The sequence below is a fragment of the Pelodiscus sinensis genome, chromosome 2, assembly GCF_049634645.1.
Source record: "Pelodiscus sinensis isolate JC-2024 chromosome 2, ASM4963464v1, whole genome shotgun sequence".
NCBI classification, from domain to species: domain Eukaryota; kingdom Metazoa; phylum Chordata; order Testudines; family Trionychidae; genus Pelodiscus; species Pelodiscus sinensis.
The window spans coordinates 5,400,900-5,423,027 of NC_134712.1; the positions used below are offsets into that span (position 1 = coordinate 5,400,900).

Sequence of the window (22,128 nt, forward strand, 5' to 3'; positions counted from 1 at the left end):
ACTAACAAAAATAAATAGGCTCATGAGGTTTCCTAATAAGACCCACTTCAGAAGATGAGCCAGACATCTTACCCATGAAAGCTCATGATTTTATATATATATATATATATATATATATATATATATATATATATATATATATAATAAGTCTCTAAGGTGTGACAGGACTATTTGTTTTTAAAGTTACAGACTAACACAGCCCCCCCCCTTTGAGTCTCTTGTAAAACAAGGCATTTAGGTTTCAGACAGTGATAAAAATATTGAAACAAGTGTAAGTACGCTCCTGCTGAGCAACTTTGTCTGGTACTTTACTTTTGCCAACTGTCTTCCTTAGCCGATGCCGATGGCAGCATTTAGCTTTTTTGCTGTGTCTTCCCCATCCTTGCTTCTATCTATCTATCTGGAGAAAACAAGCTGGATATTTCTCATTACATAAATCCCATGCAAGTAATACACCATAGCTTATTGTCAGTGGTTTTGATGCCTGCTCTGCTTGTGTTTGTGGAGAGATGTTCAGCTTGCCACTGATGTACTAGCTGAAGAGGAGTAGCTGCTTCATATTGTGTATGTAGTGACACAGTACTGTATGTTTAAAGGTACCTAAATGATAATTTATCAGTTTAGTAGAAGGAAGGGCTAGATAGTCCACTGGCTGGGAAACTGCCTTAAGATTTAGGAGGTATGGGTTCAAGACCCAGCTCCCTAAGAAATTTCATTGAGAGTCCTCGTGCAAGTTGTTTAGACTGAGATTTTATGCATTGCCTAAATCCGTTTAGAAAACTGGATTTATGCTCCTAAATCAGTTAGGCTTTATAATGTTGAGTGTAGCAACTCCTAATTACCTTTACAGATCTGTGTGTTACTCTCTCTATTTCTTGGTTCTTTTAAAGATTCTGACATGGTCAGATATAATGGTGATGGGGGTCCGTATAACAACCATGAAAATAAAGGTTAATAAACATATGGTCTGTACCTATCCAGGAGTTAAATGAAGAGAAATAATATCTTAATATTATGGCTTGGTGGCTTGGCTCCTTGGAGGCTGCTGTAAATCTGTTTAGTTTCATGGACTTCTTGTTTACACCAGTTGAGATCTGCACGGGTTTGTCTGGATCTCCAAACAGAGGAAGTGGTGGAAGAAGTTCTACTTACCATGATCATGTGGGTGAAAGAGATGGTACAGGCGCCCTGAGGCATCAAGAAGTTAATTGTTATAGAGGGGGTGCTCAGTTGGGTCATATGATGGTGTGTTCGACATTGGACTGGTTCAGCTTCATAGTGGATCACAAACTCAATGTGGTTTTAATATGGCACAGCTGCAAAAAAAGGCTAATATGATTCTGGGTGTATTAACAAGAGTGTTGTACATAAGCCAGAGGAGGTAATTAGTCTGCTCTGCTCAATACCTGGGCCCTAGTTGTGAAAATGTGTCCAGTTCTGGGCACCACACTTTAGGAAAGATGTCAACAGATTGGAAAGAGTCCAGATGAAAGCAATAAAATGATGAAAGCTTTAGAAAACCTGACCTACGAGGAAAGGTTAAAAAAACTGGGCACAAACTTACTCTTGAGAAAAGAAGACTCAGGGATACCTGAAAACAGTTTTGACATATGTTCAGGGCTGTTATGAAAAAGGCAAAGATCAAATTTTCTCCATGTCCACTGAAGGTAGGGCACAAAGGAATGGACTTAATCTGCAGCAAAGGAGGTTTAGGTGAGTTATTAACAAAAACGTTCAAACTGTAAGGTTAGGTAAGATCAGGAAGAGGCCACAAGGGAGATCAAGGAGTCCCCGTCACTGGAAGCTTTTCAAAACAAATTTGACAAACACCACTTAGGGGTGTTCTAGGTTTACTTGTTCCTGCCACTGCCCAAGGAAGCTGGACTTCAGTTCTCGAGGACCCTCCCATCCCTACATTTCTATGGTTCTGTGATTCTAGAGTCCAAAAGAGTAATGAGAAAGCATTCTACAACTTCATAAGGGCTCCGTCTAGACTGGCATGATTTTCCAGAAATGCTTTTAATGGAAAAGTTTTCCGTTAAAAGCATTTTTGGAACAGAGTGGCTAGATTGGCAGGGACGCTTTTCCGCAAAAGCACTAGACGCGCTTTTCCACAAAAAAGCCCTGATCGCCATTTTCGCCATCCGGGCTTTTTTGCAGAAAACAAATCTCAGCTGTCTACACTGGCCCTTTTGGGCAAAAGTTTTGCGCAAAAGGACTTTTGCCCGAACGGGAGCAGCATAGTATTTCCGCAAGAAGCACTGATTTCTCACAGTAGGAAGTCAGTACTTTTGCGGAAATTCAAGCGGCCAGTGTAGACAGCTGGCAAGTTTTTCCGGAAAAACGGCTGATTTTCTGGAAAAACTGGCCAGTCTAGACACAGCCAAGAAGTAAGAAGACAACCAAGGACAGAGTGAAGCCATTACTCATGGTGGAGGGGGGCAACAATAAATGAAAATGTGGAAATGGTAGAAGTGCTGAGTGTCTTTATTTGAGTTTTCACCTAAAGGTTAGTACTGTAGCAACTGGATGTCTAGCATAATGAATGGCAGTGAAAATGTGTTAGAATCAAAGGCTAAATTAGGGAAAGAACAAGTTAAACATTACTTAGACATATTAGATGAATGCAAGGCACCAAGTCCTGATGAAATACTCTTGGAGCTGATTGAGGAGATAGGTGAACCATTTGCAATTATCTACAAAAAGTCATGGGAGATGGGAGAAATTCCAGAGGATTGGAAATGGGCAAATAGAGGCACAGAAGGGTGAATAAAAAAGTTCCCCTCACTTGCTATTAGCTCCGGTTTTATTTGTCAGGTTCTTGAAGTCTCTTGGCATTTTGCGCCTCGGAATGCAATTCATGCTTACTTGTGTTCTGAGGAAGGGGCGCAACTGTTCTGACATTGGTAGGGCAGTCCTAGTTCCATGGATTTGTCCTTGGAATCTTACTTAGACAGCACATACATCATCCCAAATTGATGTGTGTGCCTGTTGTGATGAGGTAGAGCCATGATGCAATGAGAATGTCTCTTCATCCATGAGACTGCATTATGATATGTTGAGAAGACACTGTAGTGCGTCCACACCGAGTGGACGCTGAATCGCATTTAAGGCCAGCCGGAACCAGGTCCGGCAGGACATCAGGTCACGAGTTACTTTGTGTGGCTGCTGCCTGAGGCAATCTGAGGCCTGTGCTTAAAGGCCCCCTTCCCCCCCCCCCCGAGAGCCTCAATGAGGGACAGCAAAGCATTTTGTCTCTGCATGCTCTGGTTGCCCTCGCTCAGGACACCACAGCACTCTGCAACATGGAAGCGGAGCTGCCCCTGGGCACTCTGGTGCTTCTCGTGGACATGTTGCTGCAAGCCTGGCTTCACTTTCTGCAGGCTGCCATTCGAGAGTTATTTCAAATTTAGCATTATTCCTCGAGGAATGAGATTTACCAAATTAAAAATAAGCGCTGTGCTATTTTGAATTAATTTTGAAATAGCGGTTTGGCTGTGGTTAAGTTATTTTGAAATAACGGCTGTTATTTCAAAATAACTTTGCTCTGTAGACATACCCTGTGACAGGAATTTCTGTAATAATCACAGCTACCTTGAACAAGCTGTTCACTTGCACTGACCCTCCTCATTTGTGTAATGTAGGTAAAAATCCTTCTTTTAAGGATGCCTCTACATGCCCTAGTGCAGGGGTGGGGAGGAACTTCAGGCCTGGGGGCCAGATGCAGCCCTCAGCGTGCCTGGATCTGGCCTCCAAGGCTCAGCCTCCCCCCCACCCCCAACATTGGGTACCCCATGCTGGTGCTCCAACCGCTCTGCTGTTCCCCCAGAGCTGGAGCTCACAATCTACTAGGCTGACTCTCCCTGCTCCCCCACCCAGGCTCAGATATGCAAGGGAATGTAGCGGAATGTCTTTCTTCTTCCCAATAAGGGGCCACAGTGAAGGGATATTCCCCCCTTCTCACTTGTGTGCGGCCCCCAACTTATTTTTTCTGTGGGTCAGTGGCCCCTGACCCAAAAAAGGTTCCCCCACCGCTGCTCTAGTGTCTTTCCCCCTTTTGCGAACCTGAATCCTTTCTAGCCTTTTATTTTCTGTAAAGTGGATTTGGTGATGCTGCATCACACCATCCTGGGTTCAGTTCTGGCAGTCGCGGTTTCAAGGCTATCCAAGTGAAAGTGACCTCTGCTACTTGCATCAGAGTTAGAGTCTCTAGGAACACAGAAAGACACATACATACATTGGCAAGTCCGTGGTCTAGTTTGTTTTATGTTTTGTTAAAGTTACCACTAAGGTTATGATTACCCAAGCATATGGAAACCCTCTAAAAACCTATGCACAAGCTACAGCTATAGTCAAACTCACATCCTTAACAATAGTCATAAGGTTTGATGGATTCCTTGCCAATTGATCATCGGTAGAGGCTTCCTGGTTCCTGAAGGAGTATTCCCAAAGGGAACTCATCTTACCCACTCTGGCAACCTTCTTTTATCTTTTGATTCTGATAATACTCTGTGCCTGTGCCTTGAAGACGAAATTACTCTGACAGTTAATTTTTGCAATACCACCCATTGGTACCTTTCTCCCCATAATTTAGTAGCATAAGACCATTCTTTGGTCACTTGCTTATGTCAGCATTTCTTAAACTAGGGACTAGTATGGCTAATCTAAAACTTGCAAGTCTCATCTTATAGCTCTAGTGTTTCAGTTCCACTTATCTAGATACCTAGGCTGCATCTAGACTGGCAAGATTTTCCGCAAAATCAACCACTTTTGTGCAAAATCTTGCCGCCTGTCTAGACTGGCCGCGAGTATTTGCACAAGAACACTGACTTTGTACTGTACAAAATCAGTGGTTCTTGCACAAATACTCCGACGCTCCCACTCAGAGATAAGCCCTCTTGTGCAAGTATTCTTGCGCAAGAGATCCAGTGTAGACAGACAAGTTAATTGCTTGTTCAAGAAAGCCCGATGGCTAAAATGGCCATTGGAGCTTTCTTGCACAAGAGAGCATCTACACTGGCATGGATGCTTTTGCGCAAAAGCAAATCTTTTGCACAAAGGCACATGCCAGTATAGATGCTCTCTTGCTCAACAGAGACTATAACAGAGTTTAAAGAGAAGCTAGATAATTTCATGGAGGTTAGGTCCATAAAAGGCTATTAGCCAGGGGATAAAATGGTGTCCTTGGCCTCTGTCTGTCAGAGGCTGGAGAGGGATGGCAGGAGACAAATCGCTTGCTCACTGTCTTCGGTCCACCCTCTCTGGGGCACCTGGTGCTGGCCTCTGTCGGCAGACAGGATACTGGGCTAGAAGGACCTTTGGTCTGATCCAGTATGGCCGTTCTTATGTTCTTAAGTTAAATACTTTTAACGGAAAAACTTTTCAGTTAAAAGTATTTGTGCAAAATCATGCCAGTCTAGACGCAACCCTAAGGTGTACTTAGCCCTTCTAGCTACTGATCAATCTGTGATCTACAAGTTGGACCTCTATAACGTGAACTTCCCTCATCCAGAAACATCTATTGTCTGGCATCCGCGGGTGCACTGGGGTGGCAGCATTCATGGGGAAAAGCCTGTGTTCCATAACTCCTTCCCTGCCCTCCCAGTGCACCACAGATTGCTTACTTGTGGTGGTCAACCTAAGGGAGAGGTGTGGGGTCAGGAGGTACTCAGCAGAAGAGGTGGGGCAGCTGAGGCCAGGGGCAAGGAGTGCCACCCTACGGCACTTTTTCCCCCCAAGCGCTGTCGATCCCCACTCCATCAGTACCTGCCCTTTTGGTGAAAGTGGCAGCAGTGGGGCTGGCGTTGACCTCCCCTGGTCTGGTAAAATCCTTGATTGGAGACCAGACAGGTCCTGAGGGTGCTGGACCAGGGAAGTCCAGGTTGCATAGTCCTACAACTTACGTCTATTTAGCACAAAATTATTATATCTGACATAGCGCATGTGTTAATCATAACATTGTACAACACACGATAAATGAATGATCCCATGCCTTGAGTGGCTACACCTTCCCACCACTCCTTGTCTGCTGTTCCTGCCTCCTCTTACACTTCTTTATTGTAGCAACATGCTGTGAACCACAAGATATTTTGATATGGGCAATGTCTTTTGACAATTAAACTGCATGGTGCATTAATGTCCAATGGCAAATAAGTTGGTGCAGGTGGTCCTGATAAAAAGTGTGCTTTCTCCTCCAGTGGCTACGGATGAAAGGCTGAGATTACAGATCTGAGAGCGGTTTATTCTGAAGCCGCTTCTGTCTGTATATGTGTTTTATTTTATTTTAATACAGCCCATTACAAAATAGCAGCTCACCACTGGAAGTAGTATTCGAGTCAGCTGCAGTTCAAGTGATAAATGAGATGAGTGAACGCAAGAATTTAACCTTGGCAAGGTCTGAGCCATAACATTTATTTAAACCCATCTTTTTCTCTAAACAATGGATCTGTGTGATCAAATATTTATCGGGCGTAGGATTGTTTAGGGCTTTCTGATGGGTTTGCGTGAGTGCTAAGGTGCCATTTTGCAGGAAAATTCTGATTGCACCTAAAAAGCTTTTCATTCGGACTCTCCAGGGAAATGATTTCTGTAGAGAGGTGTTAGTTTAATCATCTTAATTTTCTGAATCCTGGCCAGTGGTATGTGTACAAGGACAAACTTTGTCCATCGCATGTTTTGGCCCAAATGATTCTGTGTCCTCGTGAGATAAATGTACTGTATAGATTTTATAGCAGAAGATGCCAATGAGTTGCAGTCTGTTACCTCAGGCCAAGAGTGAATTCAGACAGATGCATAACAGGCATAGTGACAACAGTATGTAGCAGCTTTATGTGAACGAAATTTCTCATGGTAGCATATTTAGGAAAATAACCTTTTATAAAGAATGGTCATGGCATCAACCCTTAGTAGTGCTAGCAAACCAACCAGACACCTGCAGGAAACAGATGGCTAAATAAAGTTAGGTGCGTTGGCCAGCCCATAGTGAAGTCAATATCTCCTGAGTCGGGGTGATCTTTTTAGAGGCATCTGTCTGTGAGTCCATCTGTCTTTCTGCGAGACCATTCGTTCAAGAACTCCTCAATGGTAACAGCTAGGACCCCCAATTATGGTAGGCAGCTTCCTCTTCTCCTTGCTTAAAGCAAGGTCAGTATTTGGGTGTGCCAGGAAAACAGGAAGTGTCTGGAATGTGATTGTTTTCCATGACACGAAAAGGGAAGGGCCTGATTGAGGGGGACGATACTGCACAGCCTCCACTGGGAGCAGCGAGTGTGGGGACAGCTGTACAGCAGAGTGACCACTGGGGACGGCCACAGCAGGAAGGAAGTGGCCAGCTGAGGATGGGGCTCACCTTCTTGTCCCAGCTAATTGCCCCCCCTCAAACACTTCCCCCCAGCCCTTACCCCCAGCGCCAGACTGGAGGGAAGCCCCTATCGTTGTGCCCTGGGGGCAGCACAGCCTCCCCCTCCTCAGGATCCACAGGTGAACCCCCACAACACCACCAGGCTGCTCATCGTGGTCACACCAGCCCCAGGGAGTGCCGCTGGGGCTGGCCTGAATCCCTCTCTTTCCCCAGGCTTAGGCCCAGGGAGTGCCGCTGGGAGGTCTCCGTGCCATTCCCTCCTCTGCTTCTGGACCCAAGCTCGGGGAAAGCTGGCAGGAGGCCTCCATGCTGCTTTCCACCCCAATCCCCAGGAGCACCAGCAGGAGGCCTCCACAGTCCTCCCCCCAGCCATTGTGCTCCCCCCATTCCCAGGCCAAATCCAGGCAATGCCAGGTAAATCGTCAGAGCTAGAGCATTTGTGGACTTCATGTCTTTGATGCTGATAGAAGATCAGAGTTTATGCAGTATGACGTCTTATACACGTGAGTGGGTGTGCGGTGCATATCTACGTGCATGGGTGAACGTGTGTCTTCTTTCCACATGGATATTTATGTTCAATAAACTGACTCAGCCCCCAATCCAGCTTTGCTTTTTGGATATGCTCAGGAGGTACAGAAATAGTACAGGTTCAACCTCCCTAATCCAGCATCCTTGGAACCTGACCGGTGCCAAACCAGAGAATTTGCAGGACCACAGGAGGTCAGTATTGTCTAGCAGCATTACCAACCCTTGCACTACTCGCTTGGGTCTTCGAAGATATTCGAGCTAAACAACAGCACAGAACACTGAGAGCCAGGACTGGGGGCCGTAAACAAATATTATGGGGCCGTGGGAAACTTGGCCACACACATGATAAGTGGACATCCAGTGAACTAAAATCATGCCTGACCGCGGGGGTTGCCAGACCGTTGAGTGCTGGACTAGAGAGGTTCAACCTGTACTTATTAGCTCAGAAAACTTAAAAAACAATGAATGGTCTTGTAGCACCTTAGATACTAACAAAAAATATAGATGGTATCCTGAGCTTCCGTGGGCACAACCCACTTCTTCAGATGAATGGAGCAAAGGGTCCAGAGGTACAAATAAATAGCAGAAAAAGAGGGGATGGGGCGGAAAGAGAAGAAAAATAAATCTTGTCATTTCAGGAGGAGTAACGGTAGTTCGAATTAGGAGCTTTAATTTGAACTACCTAGCCCGTGCCGCATGTAGCCGCGGGCAGGGAGTTTGAACTACCGGGCATTTAAAAATGGCGGCGCCCAGGAACATGCAAATAAAGCCCTGGATATTTTAATCCCGGGCTTCATCTGCAAGTTTGAATGACTACATTAGCCACCCTAGTTCGAACTAGGGTGGTAGTGTAGACATACCCTCAGAGTGTCCGGGAAAAATGAAGCTAATAAGAGTGTGCTATAAGTGTCCGGTACTTAGCTTTGGATGTCATTAGGCCCGGGAGGTACTGGGGAATAATTACTTTGAATGGCCCTGGGAGGAGCTATTTTGAAATAGCAGCAGTGGAGCGTCCACACTACTGCCATTTTGAAATAGCTATTTTGGAATAGGTGTTATTCCTCATGGAATGAGGCTTACAGAAGTCGGAATAAGCTGTCCGTTATTTCGAATTTATTTCAAAAAACAGAATGGTTGTGTAGACGCTCGCATTGTTATTTCAAAATAATGACAGCTATTTCTAAATAACTCTGCTGTGTAGATACACCTAAGGAAGTGCTAGTGTGCAGGACACTCAGTGCAATGCCTCAGCTTGCTGCCAACTTGTTTCAGGAGGCATAAGGGAGTGGTTGACAAAGGCTTCCCTTGTCGACCGATCTGCGCCTGGACTGCCATACTGTGCCGGATCAGCTGATTGTCAGCACAGCACGGTGGCCATTTTTATTTTAATGAAGCAGAGCTTATTTAAATCCCCGCTTCATTGACTATGTCAGGTAAACTTGTTTACTTGGCTCCGTCGACGGAGCCATGTAGTCTAGACATACCCAAATGTCCATGTAGACACACCAGAAGCTAAATGAGAATCAGGCCCATTGAAACCCATTGTTATTTTTAAGCTCTTTTTCTGGTGCAAGCTATTTCATATGCAAACCAGATACTTGGTGTTAAAACCTTCCTAAAATCGTGATCCTGAAATCAGAGGACAGTTTTGAAATGACTTCATTGATGTAGGATTTGTGTCTAATTTAGGTGCCTCTTTGCGATTATTGGAAAGGGGGGCACAGTCTTGCTGGGATGGTGGGGAGGGTGGGCCTGGCTCCACGCTGCTAGAAGGCGCACGGCCTAAGATGGACGGAACGAGACTGGAAAGAGCCAGCCCTGAGAGCCACCCAGAGTCAAGGACTTCAGCTACTGCCACCGCCACTCCTAAAGAAGCAACAGCATCCAGGAGCCCCAGGCTCTTATGAATCGCTGGGCCCCGGGGCAGCTGCCACCCCTGTTAGTGGGCCTAAGTATTGGCGTCCTAAATAAGCAACCTGTTGAGGAACTGAAATTATTTGACGAATACGAAAACCCAAGTCTCTTCTCTATTCATATCAGAATATCAATCCATCTGCCAGCCTCTAGTATCTTTTAGATAAATGTCATTTATCTAAAACATTTAGATAAATGTCTATCAGGGATGGTCTAGACAGTATTTGGTCCTTCCATGAGGGCAGGGGATTGGACTCGATGACCTCTCGAGGTCCCTTCCAGTCCTAGTATTCTATGATTCTATGATCTCATCTCGTTCATTGTTTGACGCCTAGTCTATGTCTATATTGCCCTCTCTTGCTCAAGAACATATGCAAATGAGGTGCGGCGATACTTAATGAGCTGCCATTTTTGCGCAAGGGTTTTTTGCACAAGATGGAGCAGTGTAGGCACCACCTCCTGAATCATGAAATTTGATTGTTCGTCTCCTAGCTTGTATAACTGATAGTGATATTCCTCTCCAATCTATTATATAGATTTGAAAAAAACCTAATAATGTACCAGTATCACAGAACTCCCCAAGAGGATTCCTTACAGCATAAAGAAATATTTTTTTCTGTATTTATGCAAACATACTTGCCTACCTAATAAGGCTGTTGTAAGGACCAGTCTGCTAATATTTGTGCTGCTCTTTGATAAATGTGACATGCTGTGTGAGTGCTAAGGATTCTTCATAGTATCAGTTTTGCTATTGCTACTTTTTAATTTCCAGCACCCTCCTTCTGCTTTTCATATTATGTGACAGTACAAAAAGAGGGGAACTGATTGTTTCCCCACTGATTGTGGTGCAGAATCTGACAAAGTAACCCATTACAGAGACACATGCAGAATTAAAAGCTGATATGTCCCCTATTTTTTAAGCAGAGGCTGTAACTTGTTTGTTAAATTAAAATTGGTGACTATTTAGGTATATTAGTAACACTCTTAAAATAAAACAGAGCCATTAAAATACTACATTCATTAGGTTACTTTTTTTTTCTTTTTGAATGTTGTGTTCTATAAAATTTTCACAGATCCAGAGACAGTTTGGTTCAATTAAACCAGTGTAAATCAACAATGATTCATTTGGGCCCTATTCTCCTGTCACTTGCACAATTTTTACACAAGTGTAAATTTAATTGACTTTAGTTGCGCTTATTTATGCAAAGTGCAAGTTATAGGCAAAGCAATGCCCTCCATCCCATAATACACTCTGCCCTGGTCTACACTAGGGAGTTATTTCAAAATACGCCCCCCCCCCTTTATTTCAAAATAATAAGTGGAGCATCCACACTACCAAGCCTAGTTATTTCAGGCTAGTTATTTCAAAATCTGTACTCCTGCTTTCTTGTGGGAAGCAGCTTATTTCAAAATAGTCATTTTGGGAGTTATTATTTTGAATTTAGTTATTTGGAACTACTTTGCTGGTGTAGACATGCCCTCTTTGTAACTTACAAAGCACCAGAAACCTACATAGCTGGACACTAATCTCCTAGAAGGAAGTGTGACATCCAGTGGACCAGAATTAACAGTGATAAAAAGATGCTGTGATTAAAGTTACCTATAGCTTGATGAGAAAGCAGGTGCAATTTGTAAAGTTTTAAGAAATAGTTACTCATGTACAGAAGGGCCCAAAGAGAAAGCTGTAGCAAGAAAAGCTGCCAGCGAGGAGGTTGCGGATAACTCATCCCATTCCCCTGACACATCCTACCCCCACTCTATCTTGAATCTTCTATTGCTTTTCTCTCTACATCCCCTCTTCTGTCTTGTTCATCATTACATCCCCTTTCCTCTGACTGCCAAATTGGTCTAAGTTACAGTTACATCCATTCCCTGACAAATGTACACCCCCTCCTACTGAATTGCTCAGTTTGGCATTCGGACTTCTATGGAGTTGTACCTGCTAACTGTAGTCCCAGCAAAGTAACTGAAGAACAGACCTTTCTGGGATTAATTCTACATTGGCAAGGAGTGCTCAAGATGCTATAATGAGCCTATATCTCCAGGTATTTTGTGTAACTCTAGTGAGTCAAGGCAGTTACAAACCCTGTGTAACCACCCACCTAAACCAGATACACAGCAGTGTTATGCCCACCAGGCTATATCAGTGAATCTGTCCCCAAATCTCCTTTGTCTCTTGTTTGCATGATTCTTACCATCTGATGCTGTTAGCCTGCCTTTTTAAGCAGCCGAATGTCTAACATGCAGACTCTCTAGGCTTGCTTGCAATGTCAGTCGTTGTAAAGAAGGAGCGTCTCTTGTGGAGTCAAGGGGGTTAAACTGTTGTTAAAATGCACGTGAGATCAGGGTCAGATTCAAGGAGGGCGATTCTCTTTTGTATAATTCGGGAGTAACTCTCCTCAAGTCATTGGACGTACACAGTGTAAACCTGCGGCTAGAAAAAAATGGGGCTTTCTAGCTGTGTGTGAAGCGGAGCCTGAGGTTGTACAGTGAGGCTGGTGTTCCTCACACCTGTACCAGTTTGACTTCAGTGGAGTTACTCGGTTATCTCCGTGCTAGTGATTAAACACAGAGCCGGATCCTCAGCTGGTGTAAATCAGCATAACTGCATTGAAGTCCACAAAGATGCACCAATTTGCACCAGCTAAGGTTTCTATCTTCGTGTCTCCTCCTTTCCAGCACTCCAGTAGCAATACCGGTTTGTTAGTCACTGTCGTTGTTAGCAGTGACGCTGTTTACTTTGCTGCATTCTGTCCTCGTGCGCGAGCAGGCATGGACCAGCATCAACATGGCGCATGTATTGCCTAGAATCCGTAGAAGATTAAGGTCGGAAGACTTCGTGGCAGTGTTTCGGTGTGTGGTGCTCCTGATGAGAATCCAGTATCCAATTGCCTCTTCCTCTTTCGTGGTTTTTGTTGTTGTTCTTCTTCTTTGTTTTTTTGCAAGAGGAGCAGGTTTAAAATGGCTGCTGGCCCCCGGATGCGGAAGGAAAAATTTTCTCCTGAAGAGCTTGAGATTTTGGTGGCAGAGGTGACCAGAAATCACGCCAGGCTCTACAGGAGTGAGAGAGTCAACCTGAGCCAGCCAGAGAGGGAGACGATATGACGCAGCATAGCCAGGAAGGTCAATGCCGTGGGCAGGTCCCCCAGGACCACCCGGGACCTCTGGAGGAGGTGGGATGACATGAAGAGGCGCACCAAGAAGAAGCTCATGCAGATGAGTCGCTCGTCGAGGGAGTCCTGGTGCGGATTTTGAAAAGCCCTTTGATTGGGCAGGCGGAGGCTGTTGAAGAGGCTGAGGGCAGAGTGGTGGCACAGCAAGAAGATGGTGGTGGTGGTGGTGGTGGTGGTGATGTTCTGCACACTGATGGCCCTCACATAACTCTTCAGCTTCAGTCAGGTAAAGAATCCCAAGCAAAACCATTCATCCCATCCACACAGTCTAGCAGCCTGGGGGGAAGCTGAGGGAAGAGGGGAGGGCATGGAGCCTTTTTCTGTGAGGTAATCTTTGGTGGCTGTGGAATGATAACCATGGCAATGTTAGATTGCCACAGCCAACCCTATGGCAGGAGAGAACTGCAAATGAAATCTCAGATCCAAATGCATAGAACCTCTCACACAACTGCTTGGTTCGTGGAGTCTTACGTTTCACCCCTGTCCGCAAGGTCAGGGATGTCTCCTTGGAGTTACTCAAAGGAATTCACCCTGCAAAGCAAGAAATCGTCTACAAGACACGAGGAATTTGACCATCCCAGGACCTTATCACCTAGCATTTCAGATGAAACAATGACATGAGTGAGAGACAGGGAGCTCTCCCCCTGGTTCACAAATACAAAGCATGAGAGCTATTTAGACATCCGCATGCACGCAGTCAAATGAATGCCCCCTTCCTAGGCTCACGTGCACACCCACACAGCACACATCATCCCTTTAGCGCACTACACGAAGGGGCTGCTTTCTATGTTGCTGATGTGTAAAGAACTCAAGTTTTGATATTTTGATCCCTCACAGATGAGGAGGAGGAAGTGCCCAGTTGCACATGGGTGCCTTTGAGGACAATTGAAATGCCTCTGCCAGCTGAAATAGATGTGTTAGAGCAGCGGGGGGCACAGCACACCTCAGCTTCCTCTCCCTCCTCACCTTCCTCCCCACAGATGTAGTGGCGAGCTGCCCCTGGGAGAAGGTCCTCCCAGGCTGCCCGGCATCCGAAGCACAAGCACGGCGCCTCCGAATTTGAGAAGCAGCTGATGGATGCCCATCTGCAGCAAAGCACCCTCTAGTCCTCCTGGTACCAGCAGCAGAGTTCTCTCATGATTCAGCAGAACCTCATCTTGGAGAACTTGGTGGAACAGAACAAGAGGCTGGCAGACAGACTGCACCTCTGGGACTTCTGCCCATCTGCTCTCCTGGATTGCTGGTGGCGAGTCTGTGGGGCACCCTGAGATCGAGGTGTTCTCAGGAATGATCTTGAAAGTCGAAGAGGAGATCTAAATAGAAGCACCGACTCTTCTCAGCAGTCATTTTTGTAGTTTTTAAGGACAATTCTCTAAAACAAACATGTTTTATGGGGAGTAAAAAATTCCTCCTCATGTTTTGTAGATCACAGTCAATGCTACAGTAGCTCTTTTTTAGTGGGCCACGAGTCTCTGTTATATTCTACATATAGACTTCTTTGGTTGCCTGGTATAGGACAGGATATTATTCTTTTTTATAACCAGCAGCATTGCCCATTTATGAGAAACAATTTTGTATCGGTTCTTTTTATTGTGAAAGATATTTTTCTTACAGAAATCGAAAACATATAAAATAAACTCTGTTCATATTTATCTTTACTCTTAAGAGTCTGTCGCCCATTGATATTATTCTTTTCCGGAAACATTTTTAGGAACAGGTTTAAAAAACAGAAGAAATCATTTCTAAGGCTGTAAAAAGTTAAGGCCTAATCCTCCTCCCATTGATGTCAAAGAGAAATTTGTCATTGATATTGGTAGGTGCAGGATGGAGCTCTTACTGCTATTTGGATTGTGTTTGTTGATTTATTAATACCTGGGAGAGTTCTTTTATGAGTAAATAAGACAGTTTGTTTTCTAAATATAAACACACAGCATTCCATTCATACCCCCTTCAGTCTGTCCCAACCCTTCACCAGCTTTGTGTTTAATGACACACAATGTACCATTGAATGAGACATTTAGGAACATAATACAGTGAAACCTTTGTTATCCAGCACTCTGTTCACCAGAAAACTTTGTTAACCAGCATTACCCCCACCCACAATACTGTCACATCTTCAGGCGCACAGGCCTGGCTTAACATGATTGACTTAACAATTTTTTATTTAAGAAGTACAAATCGGGGGGAGGGGTAGCTTGGTGGTTTGAGCATTGGCCTACTATACCCACGGTTGTGAGCTCAATCTTTGAGGGAGTCATTTAGGGATCTAGAGCAAATCTATCAGGAATGTTACTTGGTTCTGGAGCAAATCTGTCAGGGATGTTACTTGGTTCCGCCATGAGGGCAGGGGACTGGACTAGATGATTGTGCAAGGTCCCTTCCAGTTCTATGAGATATAAAAAATATATGGTGATAGGTATATTTTAACTCAAAATAGAAATGTGAGACCAACAGCCTCACACTACAAAACTACCAATATTAAAAACTCGAGTTTTACTGTTATTGTCCATTGTTTTTTCCCAGATTGATGGGGCCCTCAGATAACCAGATTTTTTAGATAACTGGAACACCCTAATCCCTGAGCATGCTGGATAACACAAGTTTTACTGTACTCAACAGTACAGTTCAATGTTGTCATCTTGCACCCCTTTTGTCACAAAACTCATGATATTTATGTGTTTTTCTGAAAACCCCAGCTCTTGAGTAATACGTGAGTCCCTGAGTTTTCCTTTTAAAAACCCGACATTTCTAGGCCTCTTGGTTTTCGAGAAAAGACTGAAAACATCCTGTGGCTCCAGAGAATGAGAGCCCTGGAGATTTGCACTACGACATATCAAACCAGACGCAAGGTCCATGTACTTTGGCATCCTGTCTCCAGTGGAGACTAACACCAGATGCTTCAAAGCAGAGGTTTTCAAACTAGTGGTCGCAACTCAGGACTGAGTCATGGAATGTCGGGCCCTGGGTCTCATTGCTGCAGGGGGATCAGGTGACCAGTGGGCGCGCTAAAGCAACTGCCTACCTGTCCTGGCACTGCATAATGCGCTGTGCCCTAGAAGCAGCCGGCAGCAGGCCCGGCTCCTAGGTTTGAGGGAGAGCACACAGGGCTCCACGCACTGCCCCTACCCCGAGCATTAGCTCCTATTGGCTGGGACCTTGCTGCTGGCTGTTTCCGGGGAGCAGCATGGTCTGCGGTGCTAGCACAGGCAGGAAGCTGCCTTAGCACCCCTGCTGTACCACTGCCTGGGAGCCACTCAAGGTCAGACCCTCCTTCCCCAGCCCTGACCCCAAAGCCTGGGTCCCCTCCTACACCTAAAAGCTCTCCTCCCGGAGCCCACACTCCAGTCAAATTATGTTGGGTCATGGGCATCAACAATTTTCTTCAACTGGGTCATGAAAAAAAAGTTTGGAAACCACTGCTTTAAAGGAAGGGGCAAGAAACCCCACAGTGGCAGATGTGGGATATCCTGCCCTTCTCCAGCTCGTCCTGCTCCCTAATATTAAGAGAATGGCTTATGCCGCTAAGTCTGAGGTTTAATATCCCTTCCAAACCTTTTTGTTTGCATTAAGTATTCTTGTTATCCAGATACATGTCCAATCCCTCTTGGAATCTTGCCACATATTTGGCCTCAGCAACATCACATGCCAATGAGAGCCCACAAGCTAATTATATGTTGTGCGAAAAAACGATTTCCCTTTATTGGTTTTGAATTTGTCACCTTTCAGTTCCACTGGACAGCCCCTTGTTTTTGTGCTTGAATTGGTTTCCTCCCATTCCAATCCATAGTCCAGTGTGAGGGAGTGAAATCACCAAATCAGTTTATTAAGAATATGGGGCGGATGATAATTTTGCGAAGCCCAGGGCTGCACCGCGGGGCCCAGGGAGGCACAATTTTGTGCGTGCGCCTTGGCAGCAGCCGACCGGAAGTAGCATTTTGTGCATGCACCTCAGCAGCAGCCGACCGGAAGTAGCATTTCGCTCATGCGTTTCGGCAGCAGCCGACCGGAAGTAGTGTGTGTGGGGTGCGTCCGCAGGGCCCATTGAAGCGCGGGGCCCGGGGCAGCCGCCCCGCTCACCCTGCCCTATATCCGCCGCTGTTAAGAATAATGCCACACTCTACCCATACAAAGGATAAATGGATCTAAAATCTCCATTGAAGTAATAACCAAATAAAATGCTGGGGAAGAATGACCACAGTTCAATAACAAAGTCTTGCTAGAATCCCAGTTGTTTTTTTTATCTACTACAAAGAGTTAAGTCAAAAACCAAATGGTACTTAGCTATAGATCCCATGCCCCAATGCTTCTGTTGATCTCAGAATCCATGTTAACATTTGAAAACCAGAAGGCAGTTATTTGAAATAGCTTGATGCATGAAAGGATTCACCTTCACTGAATGACTTTGGTTAAGTCAGTTATTAGTGCTGCATTGTGGCCTTATTCACAGTTACACTCAGGAAGCTTTAAACCACTCTTAACAGCATAAAGGCGCCTTAAAGGGATCATAAATGCAATATACCCCCACTTTAAGGTCTGTTTTGGCTGTCAGAGTGGTGTAAAGGGTCCTCCGTGTCAAAGAGAAACACTCTCTGTTTCTTTTATTCCCTCTTGTTGTACAGATTATATTATTTTCTGTGGCGTAAGCATCTTTCAGATTGCTCCGTAAAGTATTTTCTTTCCTTTTCTTCCCCTCCCCTTATATTCATAAACATCTAATGAACCAAGTACGTTCCTTTGGAGCGTAACACACTTTAACATCACTGCACAACAATGATGTTTACATATTATACTGATCATTTACCATAAAAAGCTGGGAGTTTACATTTATTGATACATTTGTAATGTATTAAACAGCAGGCACTTAAAATGTATATATATATATTTAATGAACGCATTTGTGATGATCTTCTGTTTCTGATAGTTTCCTTCCTCTCTAAGGATCACAAAACATTTTACAAATTGCTCTTTAAACTAGACATAGAGATCATTTCTACCAGCACGGGAATTTCATCCCTCTTGGAAATGAAACATAGCAACTGTTTCAGGGTAAGTCTCCCACTGGCTATAATGATGGTTAGATCAGACTCCACTATCACAAACCACCATTAGAGAACAGTTTAGTGAAGGAAGAAAAGAAGTATACCATATCTAGTTGAAACAGCAGGGGGATTTACGCTGATGGAATGTAATTAACCATGCTGGCGCGAGTCCAAAACTGGTATCACCAACTAGACATCGTCCCTGTAGCTTACAGAAAAGACTGTTGGTTCTTTACTGTTTCTTTCTCAAGGGTTTAGATGTACATTACAAACTTCTCATTCACCTGCCCACAGGCCCCAACACTGTGAGATCACAGTGTCGGGTGGATCATAAAGTACAGGCCATATTCAGACTGTGTCACAAGGAAATAATTATCTCATAACGTAGGGGTCACCAAATGAAATTAATAGGTCGCAGGTTTAAAACAAACAAAATGAAGTTTTTCTTCGTGCAGTGCACAGTCAACCTGTGGAACTCCTTGCCAGAGGATGTGGTGAAGACCAGGACTTTAACAGAGTTAAAAAAAATACTCATAGATTCATGGAGGTTAGGTCCATCAATAATTTTTAGCCAGAATGGATAGGAATGGTATCCCTAGCCTCTCTTTGTCAGTGGCTGGAGATGGATGACAGGAGAGGAATCAGTTGATGATTATCTGTTTCTGTTCACTCCCACTGCGGCACTTGGCATTGGCCGCTGTCGGAAGACAGGATACTAGGCTAGATGGACCTTTGTTCTGACCCAGTCTGGCCGTTCTTAAGTTCTCATAAAAAATCTTTGCATCCAGAAGCTGTTCTGCTTTGGGTACATTTTTTTAGATGGCTACATTTAGGGACATAAATCTTACTTAAGGCCTGGCCTGATCTTTGATCTGCTGAGCATCTCCATTACCTTTGGTGGGAGGTGCACTTGATCCCATCTCCCGAAAATCGTTTTGCTGCAGCCAACTACTTTATTTTGCCACCCTGCCCCGCTGAGCCCTGCCTTCCCCATCTCTTGTTCCCCTGCACTCCCCATACAGCCAAGCATGGGCGTGGGGGATTGGTTTGCTAGACCTGATGAAGCTGGGGAGGAGCCAGAAACCAAGGCTCTGCATCATGTTGCCTAGAGAACAGCGCAGGAGCTGAGGCCAGGTGAGACTGCACAAAGAAATGCTGCAGATTCCTTTAAATACACAGGGGAGGGTTAAGAAAGTTTGTTCAGGTCTAGGTTATGGGAGCAGGGCCTGGAGAGGGGAGTGCAGCAGGCCAAAGAGGACAGCATGTAGAATCGCTGTAGAAAAATAGCACTTTGTCATCAAGCAGCATTTTCAAATATGAACCAACCAGCCATAGGTGAGTGGGATCATGAGAAGCGCATGACAGTAGTAAAATGCAATTAGTAGTAAAATGCAATTAGTCCCATGTGTATGGGGCCTTCAGTGATGGTAATAATAATATCTCCAGGGTTTCATTTTGTTCCCATTTATAAAGCATTTGGGGGAAATTCATGCCTAGATATTGCAGTGATTGACAGCCACAATGCTAGCAGTGTTGCCCGGTCTCATCATCATATCTTGAACCTCGTGTTCAAGCAAGATCTGGAGCCACAGAATTAGAATATAAGAATGGCCATACTAGGTCAGAACAAAACTCCATCTAGCCCAGGATCCTTTCTTCCAACAGTGGCCAATGTCAGGTGCTCTGGAGGGAGTAAACAGAACAGGGAATACTCAAGTGATTCTTTTCCTGTTGCCTCTGACAAAATGAGAAACTTGGTTTTTCATTTTAACCAAAAAAGTAAGCTTCCAGCCCTTAGCATTGCAGAGAAAGAGTTGAAAACATGACATGAGTGCTTTCAGAAAATAGACTGTAGATTAAAAGAAACCATGTGACCATGTCTACACGAGGAAACTATTTCAAAATAACTTATTTCGAAATAATAACTCCCAAAATAGCATGTCCCCGCTACAGGGAAGCCTCAAAATTAGTCCGAGGCAGAATGACTCTGGGGAGTAATTATTCCAAAATAGCAGCAGTGGAGCATCCACACTACCACTATTTTGAAATAACTATTTTGAAATAGGCCCTATTCCTTGTGGAAAGCAGACGTTGTGATTTTGAAATAACCAGCCCCTTATTTTGAAAGAACGGGCGTGGTAGTGTGGACTCTCCGCTTATTATTTCAAAATAACTCCCTAGTGTAGGCAAGGTTATTACTCTGAAGAAAATCCTGCCATTATTAAACAAATTGCATGTGATTGTGCCCACAGACATGGACACTTTCACATGGCTTTGATACGTGTGTTGATTTAGGAATTTTATCCTGTGCCCACTATTTTATCACTCAGATGAAAATTCATTTTCATGTTGTATGACAACTTCATTTCAGTCATTCCTTGGATTCTCTGAGGGATGTACTATAAAAAGGACTTTTCAAACCTGTCCTGACCTGTAGATTCTCATGTTGTTGTTACTCAACAATGAGGCTGCTGAGTTGATAGCCTGGAGAAGCTGCTTTACTACTGTCATTTAGAAAACATGGATTTGATTCCCGGGGCTGTTATTTTCCACAAACCAATAAGGGATGTGGAGTCAGCCCAGGGCTCTGAGAGAACGTAATACCTTGTGACGTGCAAGAAAGATTCCTCTTCTGCGGATGACTGGGCAAAGTTAATTAATGAACTCCAAAGACAGAGGAATGGCAACCAAGATTGCAGGATATAAGATGGAGGATAAAGATAAATCAGCAAATCATTCAGAGTTCAAAGCAGCATGGAGAAAATACTCTTTTCCCTTGCAGGAAGTATGTATGGTTATGGAAATATGTGTAACATTTAGCCACATTTTTTTCTTCATGCAGCGCTCAGTCAACCTGTGGAACTCCTTGCCAGAGGATGTTGTGAAGACCAGGACTTTAACAGGGTTCAAAAAAAAAAAAGAAAAGAACCTAGATAAATTCATGAACGTTAGATCCATCAGTGACTGTCTGCCAAGATGGGTAGGAATGGTATCTCTTGCCTCTGTTTGTCAGAGGCTGGAAATGGGTGACAGGAGAGGGCTCACTTCATGATTCCCTGTTCTGTTCAGTCCTTTGGACATCTGACATTGGCCACTGTCAGCAGATAGGATACAGGGCTGATGGACCTTTGGTCTGACCCAGTCTGGCCATTCTTATGTTGTGTTCACATCCTCTTTCCTGGAGCCCACTGAATTCTGGGTCCTGCAATAAGGAGAGGGGGCTTAGCTGCAGCTGTGAGTCTGCAGCAGGTGGAAATGTAGTGATCAAGGACTCAGAAGTGAGAGGAAAAGGCCATCTAGGGCAGTCTGCATCGATTGGATTTTGCGAGTCAGGCTGTGAGGAACAGTTTGCCCATAGGACAGCTGTGGGGTTGGGGAAGAGGGCTAACTTTGGTGTCTGTGGAGATTCTACAAGATTTCATTCACTTCCTCCTTAATTTATCCTGGACACTCAGTATAGAAACACTTTTGGACATGCAGACAGATGAGAAAAGAGCCAGAAAGCCAAACTGAGTTGCATTGCTGTGAAATTGGATTAACTCCAGGGGTATTGCACCAGAAATCTCCTAGTGTCATTGGGGGAGGAATCCAGAGCACAGTCTAGCATGGAAGCTTCTTGTTTGGGGAGTATCTCTTGCTTCCTCATCAGTTTTGTGCTCAGGCTTTGCTGAATAGAGATGCAATGAAATACCTGCAGCACCTGCCTGGCTCAGAGGTACTGTCCTGCATGGTACCCACATGCATCAATAAACGTCCCCATATGCTCGCAGCAGCTGCCAAAAATTATACTGCTCCCGCCACATCAATCCACAGTCTCATTTGGCAACGCAGCCTACAGAGAGAGAGAGAGAGAATGAATGTGTCTGGTTTTCACTTTGCTCAGGCCTTCCTTGCATTTTACCATTAAAAGCTAATTAGAATCTAACAAAAGGTTGTGCAGTGGCTGTTCTTAAGCACACCCTAAACTGCCTGTGCACACACTTTGTTTGCATAGTAGCAAAAATATCAATTGCATCACATCTAGAACCCAGGAGCCAATGTTTTGCCCTCCACGTACCTATGGAGATCTCACTACAGTTAGTGGGAAAAAAGCATGTATCTTTAAGACAGTATT

The 22,128-nt window shown here is 44.5% G+C and overlaps 1 protein-coding gene and 1 long non-coding RNA gene across 14 annotated transcripts in view; both read left to right on the top strand.

The window, feature by feature from the left end:
- TSNARE1 (t-SNARE domain containing 1) overlaps positions 1-22,128 on the top strand; it is a 731,183-nt gene that overhangs the window by 521,467 nt on the left and 187,588 nt on the right. The gene's annotated exons all lie outside the window — the stretch shown is intronic.
- On the top strand, positions 171-14,627 carry LOC142826916 (uncharacterized). Its single transcript, XR_012901179.1, has 2 exons — positions 171-13,201; positions 13,813-14,627. It is a non-coding gene; the product is annotated as an uncharacterized LOC142826916 (long non-coding RNA).